The sequence below is a fragment of the Saccopteryx bilineata genome, chromosome 2 (assembly GCF_036850765.1).
Source record: "Saccopteryx bilineata isolate mSacBil1 chromosome 2, mSacBil1_pri_phased_curated, whole genome shotgun sequence".
Taxonomy (NCBI): domain Eukaryota; kingdom Metazoa; phylum Chordata; class Mammalia; order Chiroptera; family Emballonuridae; genus Saccopteryx; species Saccopteryx bilineata.
The window spans coordinates 221,431,150-221,452,461 of NC_089491.1; the positions used below are offsets into that span (position 1 = coordinate 221,431,150).

Here is a 21,312-nt window from a genome sequence, read left to right on the forward strand (position 1 = left end):
TTTATGGACAGCCCAGAGGCCAGGGGGAACACAGAAAATGCCCCCAAGGGCAGATGCACTGCATATGTAGCAGTTTCAGGATTTTCTTCTAAACCAGAGGTCCCCAAACTGCGGCCCCCTGAGGTCATTTATCTGGCCCCCAACCCACTTCCAGAAGGGGCACCTCTTTCATTGGTGGTCAGTGAGAAGAGCATAGTTCCCATTGAAATACTGGTCAGTTTGTTGATTTAAATTTATTTGTTCTTTATTTTAAATATTGTATTTGTTCCCGTTTTGTTTTTTTACTTTAAAATAAGATATGTGAAGTGTGCATAGGGATTTGTTCATAGATTTTTATAGTCCGGCCCTCCAATGGTCTGAGGGACAGTGAACTGGCCCCCTGTGTAAAAAGTTTGGGGGATCCCTGTTCTAAACGGTTTCAAAATCATTAAGAATTTGCAATAAAAATGAAAGTTACAAACTAGAATATTACTGCTCACATAGCACTTTTCTAAAGTTACAATACACTGACACAAATGTAAATAAATGTAAAATAGAGGACAGGCCTCCTGCTGAGACCTAAACGCCCAGGAAAGAGCCTGATCTGTCAGGTCCATCAGATCCAGTGCCCACCTTCAAGTCTCTGAAGCTCCTTTGCTGGGTAGGAGAGCACCGTGTCGGTCGGTGTCACACAGTGGTGCACTGCACAATCAAACACTGCGGCTGGATGATGTGCATACCACTCTCCACTCAGTAAATCACAGGAAAAGTGATGAAAGGCAGACAGATGTGTCAGTCTGCCCTCTTCCAAATTAATGTACCAGATGTGAGTGTATCACCAATAACTACCAGCAAACATTTTTTATACTTAATTCTTCCTTGTAATATTTAGAATATGTTGTATGAAACACTATGCAATTTATTACAGCACGATGTATAATCAATTTCCTTTATCGATACATCAGGGAAAAAAGCAAGAGCTGAGGGTTTCGTTTACCCTAAAGTAGAAAGTGCTCACTTTATTAAAAACACAAACAGTAGCTTTAATAGAATGCTAACTCTTACGATCTAAATTATTAAATTCTACCCCTGGCAAGGTTGCGATCGCACTCAACAAGCGAATCTCTGCTTAGGGACAGCCCCCTCGCCCCTAGAGTCCGCCTCTGTCCTCACACGGACTCCGTTGTCAGCAACACATCCAAGAAGTATTTAAGTCACGTGAGCCTCACGAGAGAGACCCTAATTGGTGTAGCAAAACCACTTAACAGGGCATTTCCAGTCACCGGGGTGAATAAAGCAGGCTCAACTTTTCCTAATTTTTCTGAAGTGACTCACGACTTCTAAAGGAATGTGAAATCCCGGCGAGGGCAGGACCATGTCCGACATTGCCACTATTTCAAATTGGCCGTTTATTATAAGCGATACCTTCGTAATGAATTCCAGAACCGAGCACCCTGGACTGAGTGAGGCACACAGCCCCAACACCCCATCAGACGGCAGCCCAGCTCCCTCAGAAGTCTGCGCCCCCAGGCTCCACCCCGCCGACCTGGGCAGGGGCGGCCCGACCCGCACTGCCTGAGGCGCGGGGCTGTCGGCCGGGGCGCACCCCTCCTGCAGCCGCGCCCGCCATCTTCCCGCCTCCCGCATCGTGGAGGACCCCCGCGGTCGCCCAACCAACCCCCGTGCCCGTGCGGCCCCCCCGCCGGCCGCGCCCCGCCCCCGCGCGCCCCCCACCCCTGCCCCGCCCCCGCCCGTACAGGGGCGCGCGCCGCGCTCCGTGAGAGACGGTTAGGAGCGCGCGCCTCACAGAGGGCCCCGCGCGGCGGCGGCGGCAGCGGCGACGACGGCGGCAGCAGTGGCGGGGCCTTCCAGAAATTTCCGTGTCCGTAAACCCACACTGAGAAACAAGCTAGGCGCGCCCCCGCGGCTGCCGGCAGACAGCGCCCCTCCCCGCGGCCTTGGCTCCCCTCCCCCACTCGCGCCCCCTCCCCGCCCCCTGCCCCGGGCGGCGGTCCGGCGCGGCCCTCCCGGGCGGCGGCGACCCACGGAGACCCAGGCGGTGGCGATGGGGCGGCGGCCGCAGCGCCGGCGGGCCGGCGTGATTGATAGGGACGGGGCGGCGGAGCGGCGGCGGCGGCGGAGCGGTTGAGTGACAGCTTACCTGGGTGCCAATCTTCATCACACTGACAAGCGGCTGCAGCAATCGGGACCCGCAGTGCCGCGCCCGCGTCCAACCGTCACGCCGACGCTGGGCCACGCGACACAGCCTCGCTCAATGGGAGGAGGACGACGCCGACGCGCGCGGCATCAATATTCAGATAGGGGGCGGGGCCAGTCGGAACAGGGCCCCGCCCCGCCCTACGCCGTAACGGCGCGGGGCGTGTCCTGCGTTCCGGGGGTGGGGAGCGAGGCGGGGGCGGCCGGCGGCCGGCCCCGCCCCCACCGCGCCAGAGCCAGGCCCCGCCCCCAAACGTCCGAGCTTCCTGCCTTATGACTATGTAGTTGAAGGCGTAACCTGGGCGCTCGACACGGCCCCTCCGCTTGCTCTTCTGAGGCGGGGACAGATTTGTGGAACCGGCTCCGGTGGGCAGAACCGTACCGTGAGGAGGTGCCAGCCCCTCGCCGCGCGCCCTGCAGCAGGTGGGCCGCGGCGGATCCTAGTTACCCTTAGAGGCTTTTGGAGGCCTGGCCGTGCGGGCAGTCGCTGCCGAGTCCGCCCAGCCTGTGCGCGCCCCCTTTGTGTGACAACCCTTGCTTTCTTCTCGGTGGGTGCGGGCACGGACCACACAGCGGGTGCACACATGTGGCCCAAGCCGTGGCGGCAGGTGTGCCCGTTGCCCACGGTCTGTTCCTAGCGACTGGCCTAGCCCGAGCACCGCCTGTGCCCGGAGTGCAGGTTTCAGCTACCGCTGCAGGCACGCCTCTGGTCCTGCTTTGGCTTCAGTACACCTGTACTCGTGACCCGCATAGGCCCTATCAGCAGATGAAGTGGCCTCCCTTGTGAGGACAAGGAAATTGTGGTCTGTATTTGAAGGTGGATTTTCAAAGACTATCGCAGTATACCCATAGGTCCTGCCGGTGACCTTGCTCTCTAAGACGTTAAGGGAAGGCATCACCTGTCCTAGTACAGAGGCACATGTGGTTTGTCCCACTGGCCATTCATTTTTGCAGAAACATTCCCATCAGGGCAGGGGACTGGGATCGTGTCTTGAGGGTACCTGGGGTGGGTCAGTCATGAACATTCCCAGAGGACATCCTCTTAATTCTTCAGGGCTGCATAAACACTATCTGTGTGGCCCTGCAGAACTGCATTTTCCAGAGAATAGAGAGGGGACTGGGTAGGTGGAGACCAGTGAGAGACTGACCTGGGTGAAAAAATGGAAGTGACACTAAAAACTCATTGAGCCATACCTGTTACATAATGTGCAGGACCCAGGGCAAAATGGAAATGCCCACCAAGTGTGGGCCCTCCAGAGCTTGGGAACCTGTATCACTGTGCTGTTCCCAGGCTGCCATGAAGTGAACCTGGCCTCACTCACCTCACCTTAGCCCCAGCCCTGGTCTGAAACTTTCATCTGGTTCCCATAAGTGTGTGAAGCAGCAGGGATTTTGAAACCAGGAGGACACGGATGTTGGGTGGGTCACCCTAGAGCCTAGTTAAAGTCACAAGACAGATTTGGCTCAGGGCCTCCCCATTCCCCATCAGATCTGGCCTTATTGTTCTGGTCTTCCATGCTTGTCTGTCTCCCCATGATCTGTCCTTCCTTCTTTTCACAAGGCTATCTCCAGAAAAAAGAGAAAGGGCTTAAAACACCATCAGGAATCAACTCCAGGTTTTGTGGCCCTGAGGCACTCTTAGGAAAAATAATTCAAAATTAGGTAGATGTGGGGCCTTTGCCTCCACCCATGGCACACCAGGTGGTTCCTTAATAAAAAAGACCATTTGTACATGATCAGCATTCCGGCTATCCTTTTTTTCAATTTATTTTCTTAAGAGTTGTTCCTATTTTCCCAAGAACCACATTTAGGTGTGTGCAATAAAAAGCCACTTATAAATGTTCACAGATTACTCTGGTGACCGCAGGGGCCATCAGGCTGGGAGGGGTTGGAGGAGGGCACATTGGGAGCAGTCAGATAGGCAGAGGAGCACTTTGAGAGAAGCCCGGGGAAAGGCAGAATGAACTCAGCTAAGGTGCCTGTAATCCTGATAGAGACCCACACCCTGTCCTAGGCTGGAAAACGTAGTCCTATAGGGCCACACAGACTCTGCCTGTGGCTTTCTGGTGTTTGTGCAGCCCAAAGATTTATGTAAGAGAAAGGTAAGACTTGGACCCTGCCTGATGGAGCTTATGACCCAGTGTACAGTAGCAGATGACCTGAGGGCCTCAGCTCCTTGCTGGCTGTTGGCTGAAGGTTATGTTCAGTTTCTTGCCACTAGGACCTCTCCATAGAGGAGTTCATGACATGGCAGCTTGCTTCATCAAAGACACAAAGGACTAGAGTCTGATAGGAAGACAGAAGTTACAATCTTATATGAAGTAATCCCAGAAGTGACATTCCATCACCTTTGACTAGCCTCTTTGCTAGAAGCAAGCCACAGGTCCTGCCCACACTCAAGGGCAGGGATCCCATGAAGACATGAATGCCAGGAGTAGAGGATTACTGGGGACCAGTGCGGAGGGTGCTCATTTTCTTTTTCTACATTAAAGAGACCATTGTGGGTGCTATCAAAAGAGCCCCAAGCTTTCCCTCCAAAGTCTTGGATGTGAAGTTGGTTTTTGCCACTTACCATGTGAATTTGAATGAGGCTATTTCACTTCCCTAAGATCCAGTGTCCATTTTCAATAGAAACAATGGTGCATCTCTTGGGATTATGCAGAGAGTGAAATGGGACTACTTATAGGAAACACCCAGCACACAGTAAGTGCCCTAGCTCTCCCATGAGATGCTCAGGCCAGAGCAAGGAGGATCCACAGTTCTTCACTCCTAAACTTCCATTTTTTCAATAGACCAATTTCAATAGTGAAGTCCCTGGAAAGATTAAAGTATGTGACACTTGCCTGACCTGTGGTGGCGCAGTGGATAAAGCGTGGACATGGAAATGCTGAGGTTGCCGGTTCGAAACCCTGGGCTTGCCTGGTCAAGGCACATATGGGAGTTGATGCTTCCAGCTCCTCTCCACCTTCTCTCTCTCTCTGTCTCTCTCTCTCTCCCTTTCTCTCTCCTCTCTAAAATGAATAAATAAAATTTAAAAAACAAAAAAAGTATGTGACACTGCCCCACTGGCCACAGTTTATGCTCAAGGATCTCAGCAAAATGTAGTCAAAAAGCAGCAATCATAGCCAGATTTGGGACTCAGCAATACCAAATCATGTTGACCAAAGCCAGACTCATGAGTCTCATGCATGCAGTCAGCATGCAGCAGGTATCTCACTGAATTCATTGAATGAGGGAAATGCTAAGATATTACAATTAGTTTAGAGGAAAATGTGAAGGTTAGGCAAAGGTATGGGGTCAGGAGTATTGGAACGAGCTTGCAAGTTGTGCAGAACTGGCTCTGGGTAGGAGGACCAGGGCATGAGATGAGGGCTGTCCCCTCACCATGGGGTTTCTTTTCCTTAGCTGTTTTCTCTACCCTCTTACCTTCTGAAATACTCAGGTTAAATTGATAAGATAAGGGGTTTCCTAACTATAAAGAATTGGCAGGCTTAGACTTACACCCCCAAGAGCAGTTGGAATGAGTCCCTTTTGTACCATCCCAACTCACCCTGTCAGAGCCTGCTATATCACACTTCACAGCTGGCTTTGGGCTGACAAAGGCATATGGTATTAGATATTAAAACTGAGAAATTATTTTAAAAGATCTTTATTTAAAATTACAATAATAAACCTAGTCCATGTTGTTCCATGGCAACACAAATAACATTTTATGAAAATTATTTACATAGAACAATGATTGAGGAAAGTAGACTTGTTTCACATTTTGGAGACTCTCATGTCTAGCTTACTGAAAGACAGTTGGGTTCTCATATCTGCATCTGTGTTCAGTCTGTTGTAATATATTGTTATAGTTGATGTGTGTGATGAAATTTGGCTTTGCCAAGGTGTGTATTAGAAAAATGCAGGAGCCCCTGGCCTGTGGTGGCACAGTGGATAAAGCATTGACCTGGAATGCTGAGGTTGCTGGTTGGAAACCTTGGGCTTGCCCCCGTCAAGACACATATGACAAGCAATCAATGAATAAAGTGAAGCAGCTATGAGTTGATACTTCTCATTTTCACACCCCTCTCTCTCCTCTCTTTGTAAAATCAATAAATGAAATACTTTTATCCTTTTTTAAATTAAGTTATTTATTTTGTGACAGAGACAGAGAGAGGAACAGACAGAGTGGAAGGGAGAGAGATGAGAAGCATCAATTCTTTGTTGTGGCACCTTAGTTTCTCAGTGATTGCTTTCTCATAAGTGCCTTGACCGGGGGACTACAGTAGATTGAGTGACCCCTTGCTCAAGCCAGCAACCTTGGGTCCAAGCTGGTGAGCCTTGCTCAAACCAGATGAGCCTACACTCAAACTGGTGACATCGGGATTTCAAACTTGGGTCTTCCGTGTCCCAGTCCGATGTTCTATCCACTGTGCCACTGCCTGGTCAGGCTATAAATGAAATACTTTTATTTTATTTTTTTAAATAAATTTTTATTAATGTTAATGGGATGACATTAATAAATCAGGGTACATATATTCAAAGAAAACATGTCTAGGTTATCTTGTCATTAAATTATGTTGCATACCCCTCGCCCAGAGTCAGATTGTCCTCCGTCACCCTCTATCTAGTTTTATCTGTGCCCTTCCCCCTCCCCCTAACTCCCTCCCTCCCTCCCTCTTGCGTCCTCCCTCCCCCCACCCCTGGTAACCACCACACTCTTGTCCATGTCTCTTAGTCTCGTTTTTATGTTCCACCAATGTATGGAATCATGTAGTTCTTCTTTTTTTCTGATTTACTTATTTCACTCCGTATAATGTTATCAAGATCCCACCATTTTGCTGTAAATGATCTGATGTCATCATCATTTCTTATGGCTGAGTAGTATTCCATAGTGTATATGTGCCACATCTTCTTTATCCAGTCTTCTATTGAAGGGCTTTTTGGTTGTTTCCATGTCTTGGCCACTGTGAACAGTGCTGCAATGAACATGGGGCTACATGTGTCTTTACGTATTAATGTTTCTGAGGTTTTGGGGTATATACCCAGTAGAGGGATTGCTGGGTCATAAGGTAGTTCTATTTGCAGTTTTTTGAGGAACCACCATACTTTCCTCCATAATGGTTGTACTACTTTACAGTCCCACCAACAGTGGATGAGAGTTCCCTTTTCTCCGCAGCCTCTCCAACATTTGCTACTACCTGTCTTGTTGATAATAGCTAATCTAACAGGGGTGAGGTGGTATCTCATTGTAGTTTTGATTTGCATTTCTCTAATAACTAATGAAGCTGAGCATCTTTTCATATATCTGTTGGCTATTTGTATTTCTTCCTGGGAGAAGTGTCTGTTCATGTCCTCTTCCCATTTTTTTATTGGATTGTTTGTTTGTTTGTTTGTTGTTGAGTTTTATGAGTTCTTTGTAAATTTTGGATATTAGGCCCTTATCTGAGCTGTTGTTTGAAAATATCATTTCCCTTTTAATTGGCTGTCTGTTTATTTTGATATCAGTTTCTCTTGCTGAGCAAAAACTTTTTATTCTGATGTAGTCCCATTCATTTATCTTTGCCTTCACTTCTCTTGCCATTGGAGTCAGGTTCATAAAATGTTCTTTAAAACCCAGGTCCATGAGTTTAGTACCTATGTCTTCTTCTATGTACTTTATTGTTTCAGGTCTTATATTTAGGTCTTTGATCCATTTTGAATTAATTTTAGTACACAGGGACAGGCTGTAGTCGAGTTTCATTCTTTTGCATGTGGCTTTCCAGTTTTCCCAGCACCATTTGTTGAAGAGGCTTTCTTTTCTCCATTGTGTGTTGTTGGCCCCTTTATCAAAGATTATTTGACCATATATATGTGGTTTTATTTCTGGGATTTCTATTCTGTTCCATTGGTCTGAGTGTCTATTTTTCTGCCAATACCATGCTGTTTTGATTATCGTGGCCCTATAATGTAGTTTAAAGTTAGGTATTGTAATGCCCCCAGCTTCATTCTTTTTCTTTAGGATTGCTTTGGCTATTCGGGGTTTTTTATAGTTCCATATAAATCTGATGATTTTTTGTTCCATTTCTTTAAAAAATGTCATAGGAATTTTGATGGGAATTGCATTAAATTTATATATTGCTTTGGGTAATATGGCCATTTTAATTATATTGATTCTTCCTATCCAAGAACAAGGAATATTTTTCCATCTCATTGTGTCTTTTTCTATTTCTCTTAACAATGCCTTGTAGTTTTCGTTATATAGGTCCTTTACATTCTTTGTTATGTTTATTCCTAGGTATTTTATTTTTTTTGTTGCAATCGTGAAGGGGATTATTTTTTTGAGTTCGTTTTCTAATATTTCATTGTTGGCAAATAGAAAGGCTATGGACTTTTGTATGTTAATTTTGTATCCTGCGACCTTACTGTATTGGTTTATTGTTTCTAGTAATCTTTTTGTGGAGTCCTTCAGGTTTTCGATGTATAGGATCATATCATCAGCAAAAAGTGATACCTTTTCTTCTTCTTTTCCGATATGGATGCCTTTTATTTCTTTGTCTTGTCTGATTGCTCTGGCCAGAACTTCTAGCACCAGTTAAATAAGAGTGGAGAGAGTGGACAACCCTGTCTTGTTCCTGATTTAAGGTGGAAAGTCCTCAGTTTTATGCCATTTAATATGATGTTGGCTGATGGTTTATCATATATGGCCTTTATCATGTTGAGATATTTTCCTTCTATACCCATTTTGTTGAGAGTCTTAAACATAAAATTGTGTTGTATTTTATCGAAAGCCTTTTCTGCGTCTATTGATAAGATCATGTGGTTTTTGTTTTTTGTTTTGTTGATATGGTGTATTACGTTAACCGTTTTACGTATGTTGAACCATCCTTGAGATTCTGGGATGAATCCCACTTGATCATGATGTATTATTTTTTTAATATGTTGAATTCGATTTGCCAGTATTTTGTTTAGTATTTTAGCATCTGTATTCATTAGAGATATTGGTTTGTAATTTTCTTTCTTTGTGCCATCCTTGCCAGGTTTTGGTATGAGGGTTATGTTGGCCTCATAAAATGTGTTTGGAAGTATTGCTTCTTCTTCAATTTTTTGGAAGACTTTCAGTAGAATAGGAACCAAGTCTTCTTTGAATGTTTGATAGAATTCACTAGTATAACCGTCTGGGCCTGGACTTTTATTTTTGGGGAGGTTTTTAATGTTTTTTTCTATTTCCTCCCTGCTGATTGGTCCGTTTAGGCTTTCTGCTTCTTCATGACTCAGTCTAGGAAGGTTGTATTGTTCTAGGAATTTATCCATTTCTTCTAGATTGTTGTATTTGGTGGCATATAGTTTTTCATAGTATTCTACAATAATTCTTTGTATATCTATGATGTCTGTGGTGATCTTTCCTCTTTCATTTTGGATTTTATTTATTTGAGTCCTGTGCCTTTTTTCCTTGGTGAGTCTTGCCAAGGGTTTGTCAATTTTGTTGATCTTTTCAAAGAACCAGCTCCTTGTTTTATTGATTTTTTCTATAGTTTTTCTGTTCTCTATTTCATTTATTTCTGCTCTGATTTTTATTATCTCCTTTCTTCGGTTGGTTTTGGGTTGTCTTTGTTCTTCTTTTACTAGTTCCTTAAGGTGTGAAGTTAAGTGGTTTACTTGAGCTCTCTCTTGTTTGTTCAAGGCCTGAAGTGATATGAACTTTCCTCTTATTACTGCTTTTGCTGCATCCCAGAGATTCTGATATGTCGTATTTTCATTTTCATTTGTCTATATATATCTTTTGATCTCTGCGCTTATTTCTTCTTTGACCCATTCATTTTTTAGAAGTATGTTGTTTAGTTTCCACAATTTTGTGGGTTTTTCCCCCTCTTTTTTACAGTTGAATTCTAGTTTCAAGGCTTTATGATCAGAGAATATGCTTGGTACAATTTCAATTTTTCTAAATTTGCTGATATTGTCTTTGTGGCCCAACATATGGTCAATTCTTGAGAATGTTCCATGTACACTAGAGAAAAATGTATACTGTCACTTTGGGATGAAGTGTCCTGTAGATGTCTATCATGTCCAGGTGTTCTAGTATTTCGTTTAAGGCCACTATATCTTTATTGATTCTCTGTTTGGATGACCGATCTAGAACCATCAGCGGTGTATTGAGGTCTCCAAGTATGATTGTATTTTTGTCAGTTTTTGTTTTAAGGTCAATAAGTAGCTGTCTTATATATTTTGGTGCTCCTTGGTTTGGTGCATATATATTAAGGATTGTTATGTCTTCTTGATTCAGTGTCCCCTTAATCATTATGAAATGACCATTTTTGTCTCAGTACTTTTTCTGTCTTGTAGTCAGCATTATTAGATATGAGTATTGCTACACCTGCTTTTTTTTGGGTGTTTTTTGCTTGGAGTATTGTTTTCCAGCCTTTCACTTTGAATTTGTTTTTATCCTTGTTGCTTAGATGTGTTTCTTGTAGGCAGCATACAGTTGGATTTTCTTTTTTAATCCATTCTGCTACTCTGTGTCTTTTTATTGGTAAGTTTAATCCATTTACATTTAGTGTGATTATTGACACTTGTGGGTTCCCTATTGCCATTTTATAAATTGCTTTCTGTTAGTTTTGTATCTTGTTTGATTCTTCTCTTTTGTTTTTCTATCATTTGTTTTTGTTTGTTTGTATTCCATACTTCTTTCCTCTGTTGCTACCTTTTTTAAGTCAAGTGTTTTTGTGGTGGTTTTTTCAAGGATGGTTACCATTAAGTAATGAAAAGGGTACCTACCATGTTCATTGTAGTACCCTATCTTATGAGCATTTCTGCGCTTCATCGTCCTTTGCTACTGTTAATCTTCATCCTTTCCCCCCTTTTTTTCTTTTGTTGTCACAGTTTAAGTTTGGTTTTATTGTTTTCTTGGTGGAGCTGTTACTTGTGGTTTTGTTTTCTTTTGTTCTTTGAATCTGGTTGGAAAACCCCCTTTAGTATTTCCTGGAGTGGGGCTTTCTGATGATAAATTCCCTCATCTTTTCTGTATTTGTGAATGTTTTTATATCTCCTTCGTACTTGAAGGATAGCTTTGATGGGTATAGTATTCTTGGCTGAAAGTTCCTCTCTTTCAGGGCTTTAAATATTGGGGTCCACTCTCTTCTAGCTTGTAGAGTTTCTGCTGAGAAATCTGATGATAATCTAATAGGCCTTCCTTTATATGTTGTACTCTTCTTTTCCCTGGCTGCCTTGAGAATTTTTTCTTTGTCATTGGTTTGTGTCATCTTCATTATGATGTGCCTTGGAGTGGGTTTGTTGGGGTTAAGAAAACTCGGTGTTCTGTTTGCTTCTTGAATTTGAGGCTTTAGTTCTTTCCACAGGCTTGGGAAGTTCTCATCTATTATTTGTTTGAGTATATTCTCCATTCCATTTTCTTTTTCTTCTCCCTCTGATATACCTATTATTCTTATGTTATTCTTTTTTTTTTTTTTTCTTATGTTATTCTTTCTGATGGAGTCAGACAATTCCTGTAGGGCTTTCTCATTTTTTATTATTTTTGAGTCTCTTTCTTCTTCTCTCTGTTGTGCCTCAAGTTGCTTGTCTTCTATTTCACTAATCCTATCTTCTATCTGGGCTGTTCTATTAGCTAAGCTTGTTACCTCGTTTTTCAGCTCATGAATTGAGTTTTTCATTTCTGTTTGATTTGTTTTTATAGTTTCAATTTCCTTGGTAATATATTCTTTGTGATCGTTGAGTTGTTTTCTGATCTCCCTAAATTGCCTTTCTGTGTTTTCTCGTATATCTCTGAGTATTTTTAAGATTTCTATTTTAAATTCTCTGCCATTTGGCTCCAAGACTTCCAATATGTTAAATCTTTTCTCCATAGATTTTTCCACATCTATTTGTGTTACCTCTCTATCTTTTGTATCCATAATATTCTATTTCCTTTTTCTTATTGGCATCTGAGGGTGGTCTTGTTGATAGTATTAATTAGAATTAATAAAGAATAAAAAGAAAAAAAAAGGAAAACACCCCACAAAAAAACAGTATAAATTTATTATTTCCCCCTTTTTTCTTTCTTCTCTTCCCCTCCTCTCCCCTCCTTAGGGAAATATCGTGATGACCTGTGAATTATATTATGCTAAATGGAACAAAAACTGCCTATAACGGAGGGCCTGATTTGGGGTGAAGAGTTCAAGGGGCAAAAAAGGGAGTAGGGACCTACTAAATGCAAAAAAAAAAAAGAGAAAATCTTAGACAAGCATAAAATGATTTGCTTGTAAGTGATGGTCGACTAAGAGATATAATGAGAGGGGTAAGAGGGAAACAGAAAAAAGGAGATAACAAATAATAATAAAGAAGAAAAAAATAAAAATAAGTAAAAATCTGTTGTATTAAGTGGAGCGAAGACTAACTGCAGCGTAGACCTTGGGTTGGGAGGAATGCTAGTGAGTTAAAAAGCAATGTAAAAAGTACCCAAAATGCCACAAAAACAAACAAACAAAGGAAAACCAAAAACAAAAGCAAAAAAAAAAAAACCCCCAAAAAAACTTGAGTCCCAATTCAAATAATTTGTTCGTCATTGAGGATTGAATGGGAGGAAAAGTAAAAGGAGAAAAGAAGAAACAAATAGAAATGAAAAAATAAGAAAAAGAGAGAAACGAAGGAAGAAAAAAGGGAAGAGAAAAAAAAAAGACAAAAGGGGAGAGAGTGAGAGTTAAGGGTTTTGGAGTATAACTCTAAAGGAGAGTAAGGATGAAGAAAAGAAATAAAATGTAACACTCATGGGTAGTGTAGTTCAAGAAAAGGGAAGCATAAGATGGCCAGAGAATAAAAGGACCGAGGTGAGGAAATAGAAATAATAATAAAGGCAATAAGATAGAAGAAAGAAACAACAACAACGAAGAATTAGTGGAACAAGTTATAAAGTCTGTAGATTTTTCTTGATTTTGAGAGGTTAACTTCTTCCTTTTCTTTTCTCTCCCTCTTCCTGGTCAGTGACTCTGTACCCCAGGCTCTGCCCCTGTGTCACGCTTAGGTAGGGATTTGCAGTTGATGGGATTCTATGGCAATGTCATATAATTGGCTTTAGTCTCGCTGGTAGTCAAGGCTTGTTGGCGTTTGCAGGGTCCAACAATGAGAGAGTTTGCTTTCCTGGATTCTCTCTCCTAGTCTCCCCTTCCTGAATTAGCAGCCTGGTGATCCAGTTATGAGGCTGCCACTGCTTCTGTCTGGGGAGTAAGAGGCTCAAAGAGCTGGGATATCCCCACTCTATCCCCACTCAGCACAAGGCTCTGGGTAAGGCTCTGGCAGTCAGAGCCTCCAGCGTAATCAGGTGGGGCTGGGAGTCAATTGTTGTCAAGGTGACTGTTCAGCGCCTAGCATTCAGTTGGACCACTCAACCCAGGCTTTCCACACTTTGTAACCTATTTTGGCTGGGAAGAAGAGACACTAGTTGCTGCTTGCTGTATAGATCTTAATATCTGCCAAATCCCTCTTGTTAGTGTATATCCCTGAATATGGAGGCTCTGTCAATCAGAAGTTGCCCCCGCCCCTTTAGCGAGAGGCACTGAAAAATATCACGCCTCTTGTCTTGGATCGCTGAACTGAGAGAGATCCTATCAATTAGAGCCCCGTGGGTGCACAGATTTCGTGGGTTAAGCTAATTTCAGTGATTGGATCCGCAGCTGTGCTCCAGAAAGTATTTCAGGCTGCCTGCGCGCCCCTCCCCCAACGCTTGATTGTTAGCTTGAATGGCTGGGTGAGGTGCCCCGCCCACGGAGAGAATCTCCAGAATGGGGAAGACAGTCTTGGCGCCCCTCCCGGACCAAGGCACGGGGCACGCGCGCGGTCTATCAGGGCACACCGGTGGCTGGGGAATCTCACTCGCAGTGCGCGGGCCGCTGGGGACGCTGGTGGTGTAAGGGAGCTCGCTCTGCGACCGGACCGCGGCACAGGGCGCGCGCACAGTTTCTCAGGGCACGCTGGCCCAGCGCCCAGGCTGTCGCTCCCCGAGTGTGGGCGGGCAGTTGCACGCGTGGGTTGACTCACCACAGGCGTAGTCCCTCCTCAGCTTGAATGAACGTCCGTGCGGTAGTTAGCCTCCTTCACACCGTCAGCTCTGACCCGTCTCCCAGACTCAAGTGATAACAGTCCTTTCGCTTTCAGTGTGTGTGGAACTCCGGAATGCTCCGAGGATAAATTTTTCTGTTTCTAGTTGATAAATTTGTTGAGATTTTGGGGAGATCTGTCGGACGCGCTGCTCACGGCGCCATTTCCGTGACGTCACTCTCTGACATACTTTTAAAAAGGAAGTAAACTCCTATAAGATACAAAAATTGACTTGAACTAGTGGAAAGACTTTAATTTCCTTTAAAAAAAAAAGAGAAAGGGAAAGGGAAGACAAAGAAAGGGGGAGAGAGAAAGAGAGAAAGAAAGAAAGAAAGAAAGAAAGAAAGAAAGAAAGAAAGAAAGAAAGAAAGAAAGAGAAAGAAAGAAAGAAAGAGAAAGAGGAGGAGAGGGGAGGGAAAGGAAGGAGGGAGGGGATGGAGGGAGGGAGGAAGGATGGAGGAGGGGAGGGGAGGGGAGGGAAAGATGGATGGAGGAGCATTTATGTAGATCCTCCACCCAAACTGACATGTGGATGTTTTTTGAAGTCTCATTGCAGTGTGGACTGTGACACCATATCAGTGAACTTTTTGTGCTGTTAGACTAAAACTCTGGTCTCTCTGGCACTTTGACAGTAGCAGCTATATTATCCACATGTGACTTTGTAACATGGCCATTTGGTCATTTGGAAAATATTAATTCACTGAAGTATGCAGATATTACAAATGTTGGCACATTTCACTAGACAGTATTAAAAAGTCACAGTTGTAATGTCACTACCTGCCTCATCAGAGAAATCTTTATTAGGCAGTGATCAAGTTCAATGACGGTTCAAGTTTTTCAGAATCCTAATTTCCACTTGAAAGTTCAAATTTGGTCACTGACAGCAAATACTCTGTTGATTTCTTTGAAGTGACAAACTCATTTTGTCCGTTTTTCTTTTTTTTAAGATTTTATTTATTGATTTCACAGAAGAAGGATGGAGCAAGTATATCAACTCATAGTTGTTCATTGCTTGCTTGTTTCTTTGTTGTATGTGCCTTGATCAGGCAAACCCAGGATTTTGAACTAGCAACCTCAGTGTTCCAGGTTCACTCTCTATCCAGTGCACCACCACAGGTCAGGCCTCATTTTGTTCATTTTTAAGAAACTTCCTGCCTAATTCCAAAGTCTGAATAACCAGAAGTTTGTCCATTTTTCTTTCAGGTAAAAAAAAAAAAGAGGTGTTCTGTGAAAAACAGCAGCTAAACCAGCTCAGACAGTCACAGCAGGCTCTTCCTCCAGGCTGCTGCTAGGCCTGGGTCTGCAGAGAACATGATATGACCTTCTTGCTCCTGCTCCCTTGCACAGAATATTAAAAAGTTGCATGTTCAGTAGTCAAGACTTAATAAAATTAGTAAAGTCTGCTGAATCATCAAGGATATTCTTTTTTATTTCTTTTTGTGACAGAGAGAGGGACAGACAGGAAAGGAGAGTGATTGAGAAGCATCAATTCTTTGCTGCGGCATCTTAGTTGTTCATTGATTGCTTTCTCACATGTGCCTTGATGGGGGTTTGGGGCTACAGCAGACCGAGTGACCCCTTGCTCAAACCAGCAAACATGTGCTCAAGCCAGTGAGCCTTGCTCAAACCAGATGAGCCCACACTCAAGCCAGCGACCTCGGGGTCTCAAACCTGGGTCCTCTGTGTCCCAGTCTGATGCTCTATCCACTGCGCCACCGCCTGGTCAGGCCCCAACAAGGACATTCTTAGTGAAACTGTCTTTTGTAAAAAAATTTTTAATTTATTGATTTTTAGAGAGTTTGGGAGAGAGAAAGTGAGAGGAAGAAACATCAATTTGTTGTTTCGCTTATTCACGCCATCATTGACCTATTGTTTGTGCCCTGACCTGGGATAGAACCCGCAACCTAGGCATATTAGGATGACGCTCCAGTCAACTGAAGTACCAGGCCAGAGCCGAAACAGTGTTTTTTTGTTTTTTTGTTTTTTTCAATGAGTGCCTGGTAACTGCACAGTGGCAAGCAGTAGAATTCGGTGTCACTTTCTCAAGCCATCTATGCAGAAGAGCCCACAGTTTCACCCATTGTTGCATCTATGCCAGCATTGCAAATGCCACCATGGAAAGGACAAGTAATTTCTTAGTGTTATTATACAAATAATTTTGACCATACAGACTCCCTGTGTGGGTCTTGGGGGTTCTCAGTCCCATGGACCACACTTTGAGAGTAGAGGGTTAGAGTTTAATGGCACAGAGAAGAATGATTTCTTACTAGTTATTTCACAGGGTCTCTATTTTTAAAAAAATTTATTTAGAAAATTAAATTTAACAGGGTGACATTGATTCACAGGGTCTCTTCTTAGAGTTTTTCCCCCCTCATTTATATCTCTCACTTGCTTATTAATTTGGAATTGAGACCTGTGCAAGGTCCCATGTTGGGTGTTATATGTGAAATGCAAGCTTATCTGCTTTTTGTTCTGGAGTTCAGTTTTTATACACTCCTCCACGTTCTCTCACACTGCACGCCAGGAACTATTCAAATGTTGTCATAAAATGTATGCTCCACGTCGGACTGGGATGCGGAAGGACCCAGGTTCGAGACCCCGAGGTGGCCAGCTTGAGCGCGGGCTCATATGGCTTGAGCAAAGAGCTCACCAGCTTGGACCCAAGGTCGCTGGCTCCAGCAGGGGGTTACTCGGTCTGCTGAAGGCCCGCGGTCAAGGCACATGTGAGAAAGCAATCAATGAACAACTAAGAAGTCGCAACGCGCAACGAGAAACTGATGATTGATGCTTCTCATCTCTCTCTGTTCCTGTCTGTCTGTCCCTGTCTATCTCTGCCTCTGTAAAAATAAAAAAAAAAAAAAAAAAAAAAAATGTATGCTCCAAAAATTCTCCAAATTACTGGATTCTACAATCTGATAAAAGCCAGTTCTTCAAAGAGATCATTTCTTGTGAGGTCGGTGAACCGCTGAAATGTGATAACCCCCAGCAGGACAGAGTAAGCCAGCAAGTGCACTCAAGTGTCAAGAATTGAAAAGGATTTAAGTCACACAAAGCATGTCCTCCTACCACAGTGAGACTAAACTACAAATCAAGAACAGAGAGATAACTGGAAAATCCCCAAATATTCAGAAGCAATATAGGACACTTGTGGTAAAATACACATAACCAGAAAGTTTGCCATTCTGGCCATTGGTAAGCGTACAGCTCTGTGACCTTAAATGTACTCACAGTGCTGAGCTGCCAACACTGCTAACTGTCCCATCAGGAAGCTGAGGCTGTGCCCTCTGAGCAAGCATCCTCTCCACCTCCTGTTCCCTGGCCTGGCAGCCACAGTTCTGTTCTCTGTCTCTGTGATGCCTGTAGGCACCTCATCAGAGGAAAATCATGCAGCATTTGTCCTTTCATGACCAGCCTTTTTCACGTGGCGCATTGTCCTCAGGGTTCATCCATGTTGTGACATGGGTTAGAATTTCCTTATTTTTTAAGGCTCAATAATAATTCTGTTGTATGTAAAAATAAAGAGAGTGAGAGAATTTTTGGACTAGGTCAACAGTTGAAACATGATAACCAATGACAGGATGGAGCAAGTTGCAATGGAGACAACTAAACTACACAACAAAGGCAGGCTTGTGGTTCAGTGCAGACAGTAGACTGGGCCTGAGACAGATGTGCACACTTCCCATTTTAAGGGAAGCCACTAGCATGCTCAGACAGATTGAAGGAAGCACATAAACGAGAACTGTGAAATGACACAAGTGTGTACAGCTAGCACTGGGCATAGCCTTAGCTGCATGGGGGCAGGTGCTATTTTCTGAGCTTTGGCACCTGTGAGCTTTGGTTTGTGTTATGTGTCAATCTGGCTGAGCTCGAGTGTGCAGTTGCGTGGTTAAACACAAACCTAGATGTTGCTGTGAAGGTATCTCTTAGATGAGATTAATATTTAAGTCAGGAGACTTTGAGCAAATCAAATTAAGCTCAAAGGGTCTCTTCTTAGAGTTTTTCCCCCCTCATTTATATCTCTCACTTGCTTATTAATTTGGAATTGAGACCTGACAATGTGCAAGGTCCCATATTGGGTGTTACATGTGAAATGCAAGCTTATCTGCATAAGCTTATATTGCATTTCACATATAATGTGGGTAGGCCTCATCCAATCAGGTGAAGGCCTTATGATAAAACAGTCTGAGATCCTTGAGGAATTTACTAGCAGACCATGACAACATAAACTCTCACCAGAATTTTCAGCCTGTTGAGATCTGTCCACACCCACAATGGCATGAGACAATTTCTTAAAATCAATCTCTCATAGATACACACACACACACACACACACACACACATATCTTTATTCAATTGGTTCTGTTTCTCTGGAGAATGCTGACAAAGACAGCACTCTTTCTCATCTCTATTTAGACCCCTATAGAGGCACAATGAGGCTATTAAGAGAGCAGGCATGCTTCATTTATTTACTGCACCATTTCCTCCTTCTGTACTGTGGATGGCCAAAGACTCTGTGGACGACCCTGGAAGGCTCGTGTCCAGGTTCGTCACTCACCCCATGGTTCTTCTAGAGGACCATAGTTAAGGAACAGCCACAGAAAACAGGCTTTTACTTGACTAGGTCGTGGCACAGTGGATAGAGTGTTGGACTGGGATGCAGAGGACCCAGGTTCGAAACCCCAAGGTCGCTGGCTTGAGCATGGGCTCATCCAGCTTGAGCACGGGCTCAACAACTTGAGCACAGGGTCTCTGGCTTGAGTGTGGGGTCATAGATATGACTCCATGGTCACTGGCTTGAAGCCCAAAGTTGCTAGCTTGAGCCCAAGGTCGCTGGCTTGAGCAAGGGGTCACTTGCTCTGCTGTAGCCCCCTAGTCAAGGCACATATGTGAAAGCAATCAATGAACAACTAAGATGCTGCAACAAAGAATTGACGCTTCTTGCCTGACCAGGCGGTGGCGCAGTGGATAGAGCATCAGACTGGGATGCGGAAGGACCCAGGTTCGAGACCCCGGGGTTGCCAGCTTGAGCATGGGTTCATCTGGCTTGAGCAAAGTTCACCACCTTGGACCCAAGGTCACTGGCTCGAGCAAGGGTTACTCAGTCTGCTGAAGGCCCGCGGTCATGGCACATATAAGAGGGCAATCAATGAACAGCTAAGGTGTCCCAACGAAAAACTGATGATTGATGCTTCTCATCTCTCTCCCTTCCTGTCTGTCCCTATCTATCCCTCTATCTGACTCTCTCTTTGTCCCTGTGAAAAAAAATTAAATTAATTAATTAATTAAAAAATTGACGCTTCTCATCTCTCTCCTTTCCTATCTGTTCGTCTCTCTCTCTCTCTGTTTCTCTCTGTCTTTGTAACAAACAAACAACAACAAAAAAAACATGCTTTCAAGTCCTATAGTCTGCCTCCTAGCCCACAGCCATCAGTGTGTTCTTGGGAGAATTGTTCTCTTGCCCTTTCTAGCTACTCCAGCCTCCTACTTGGACACTCCCACCTAGAGTGGCTCATCTGCCCACTTGCTGAGGAGTGTGGGTGGGGTGGGGACAGAAAGGGAAGGGATAAGGGTGGAAGAGTTTATGGTCTGCTTGTGAGCCCCTCTGTGGCTTCCTTGCCCTCCAGCTGGTTGCACTGACCTTTGCAGGGACTCAGATCTGCTGTTGGCTCCACCCGGGGGTGGGGGCCGAAGATGTATGTCTAAGGGAGAGGGGGGCAGAGCAGGTATACTGCCCTCCTGCACTTGGGTCAGCACAAAATTAGCACAAAAGGAGCATGAGCCTGATCAGGCGGTGGCGCAGTGGATAGAGCATCGGACTGGGATGCAGAGGACCCAGGTTCGAGGCCCCAAGGTCACCAGCTTGAGTACAGGCTCATCTGGTTTGAGCAAGAAGCCCACTAGCTTGAACCCAAGGTCGCTGGCTCCAGTAAGGGGTTACTCGGTCTGCTGAAGGCCCGCGGTCAAGGCACATATGAGAAAGCAATCAATGAACAACTAAGGTGTTGCAACGCGCAATGAAAAACTAATGATTGATGCTTCTCATCTCTCTCCGTTCCTGTCTGTCTGTCCCTCTCTCTGACTCACTCTCTGTCTCTGTAAAAAATAAATTAAAAAAAAAAAGGAGATACCAGAGAACAGAGGTTCATTTTCTGCAGCAATTTTCAGAGAGAGGGAGAGAACACAGCCTGGACTGGAGCTGTGGGGCTCGCTCAGTCGGGAAGCAGCTTTCTTGGTGGCTGTGTCACCATCTTCCTCACCACCAGCTGGAATGAACAGCACTTTGTTTTGCTATACCAGAAATATTTATCTACAAATTGAAAAAAAACAAACACCTTTGTTATGTGCAAATATTAGGATCAGTGGAAAGATTAAAAAATAAAGTCATTACTGGAAAACAGAATGTGCTCATGAATTCTATAGCCAGAAGGAATCTGGGTCATTTTAAGAGGAGAAAACTGTCCAGACAAGTACAAGGCTCGCTGCAGCCCCACTGTGAAATGAAGACAAGGTCACAGCCCTGATCCCAGCACTGGGCATCTCCTTTTTCTACTTTCAGTATAAACTAGGGACATAAACTCTTGCTTAATAAGGATTGTTAGAAGCCCATTTAACAGCAAGATGGACTTATTTTTAATTAGCTTAGGTTTTGGTAATTATATATAAAATTTTTCAAATTTTCTTTGTTAAACTATTTCTTACTTATTCAAAGCCTTATTTATACCATGTGGTGTGATCATCCTTTGACCAAAGGGTTTGCTAACAAAGCTAAGTTTCCCTCCTGTCTCATTTCTATCGGCAGTGATTCTTAATTACCAGAGACTTCTCTGTACCCTCATGTTTGTTCTGTCTTAGAAAAATCAGTCTTTGGGTTATAGAATTATTTGGGGCGTTTATTTTCACTTTCAGCAAGATCCACATTGCCTTTCTTCATGGTTGTCATGAGCTGCGAATCCCGTCCCTGTGGCTCAGAGGAATGAAACCTCATGCTCCCCTCCTGCAGCTGGTGCCACTGTCTCTGAGACCAATATACATCCAGAACTTAGAGGCATTCTGGTCCTCTGAAGTTTT

The 21,312-nt window shown here is 44.0% G+C and overlaps 1 protein-coding gene and 1 long non-coding RNA gene across 5 annotated transcripts in view; one reads left to right on the forward strand and one right to left on the reverse strand.

Moving 5' to 3' along the window:
* The window catches only part of PKNOX1 (PBX/knotted 1 homeobox 1), a 69,972-nt gene extending 67,763 nt beyond the window's left edge, over positions 1-2,209 (reverse strand). For all 3 annotated transcript variants that reach the window (XR_010729221.1, XM_066259286.1, XM_066259283.1), the window contains exon 1: positions 2,141-2,209. The gene's annotated coding sequence lies outside the window, so the exon portion shown is untranslated. The remainder of the gene's footprint in view (positions 1-2,140) is intronic.
* A 230-nt stretch (positions 2,210-2,439) lies between these two features.
* Positions 2,440-21,312, forward strand: part of LOC136325247 (uncharacterized) — a 40,640-nt gene continuing 21,767 nt past the window's right edge. The window contains exon 1 of one of the 2 annotated variants that reach the window (XR_010729223.1): positions 2,440-2,619. This is a non-coding gene — a long non-coding RNA (uncharacterized lncRNA). The remainder of the gene's footprint in view (positions 2,620-21,312) is intronic. The other variant, XR_010729222.1, reaches the window with a different exon arrangement.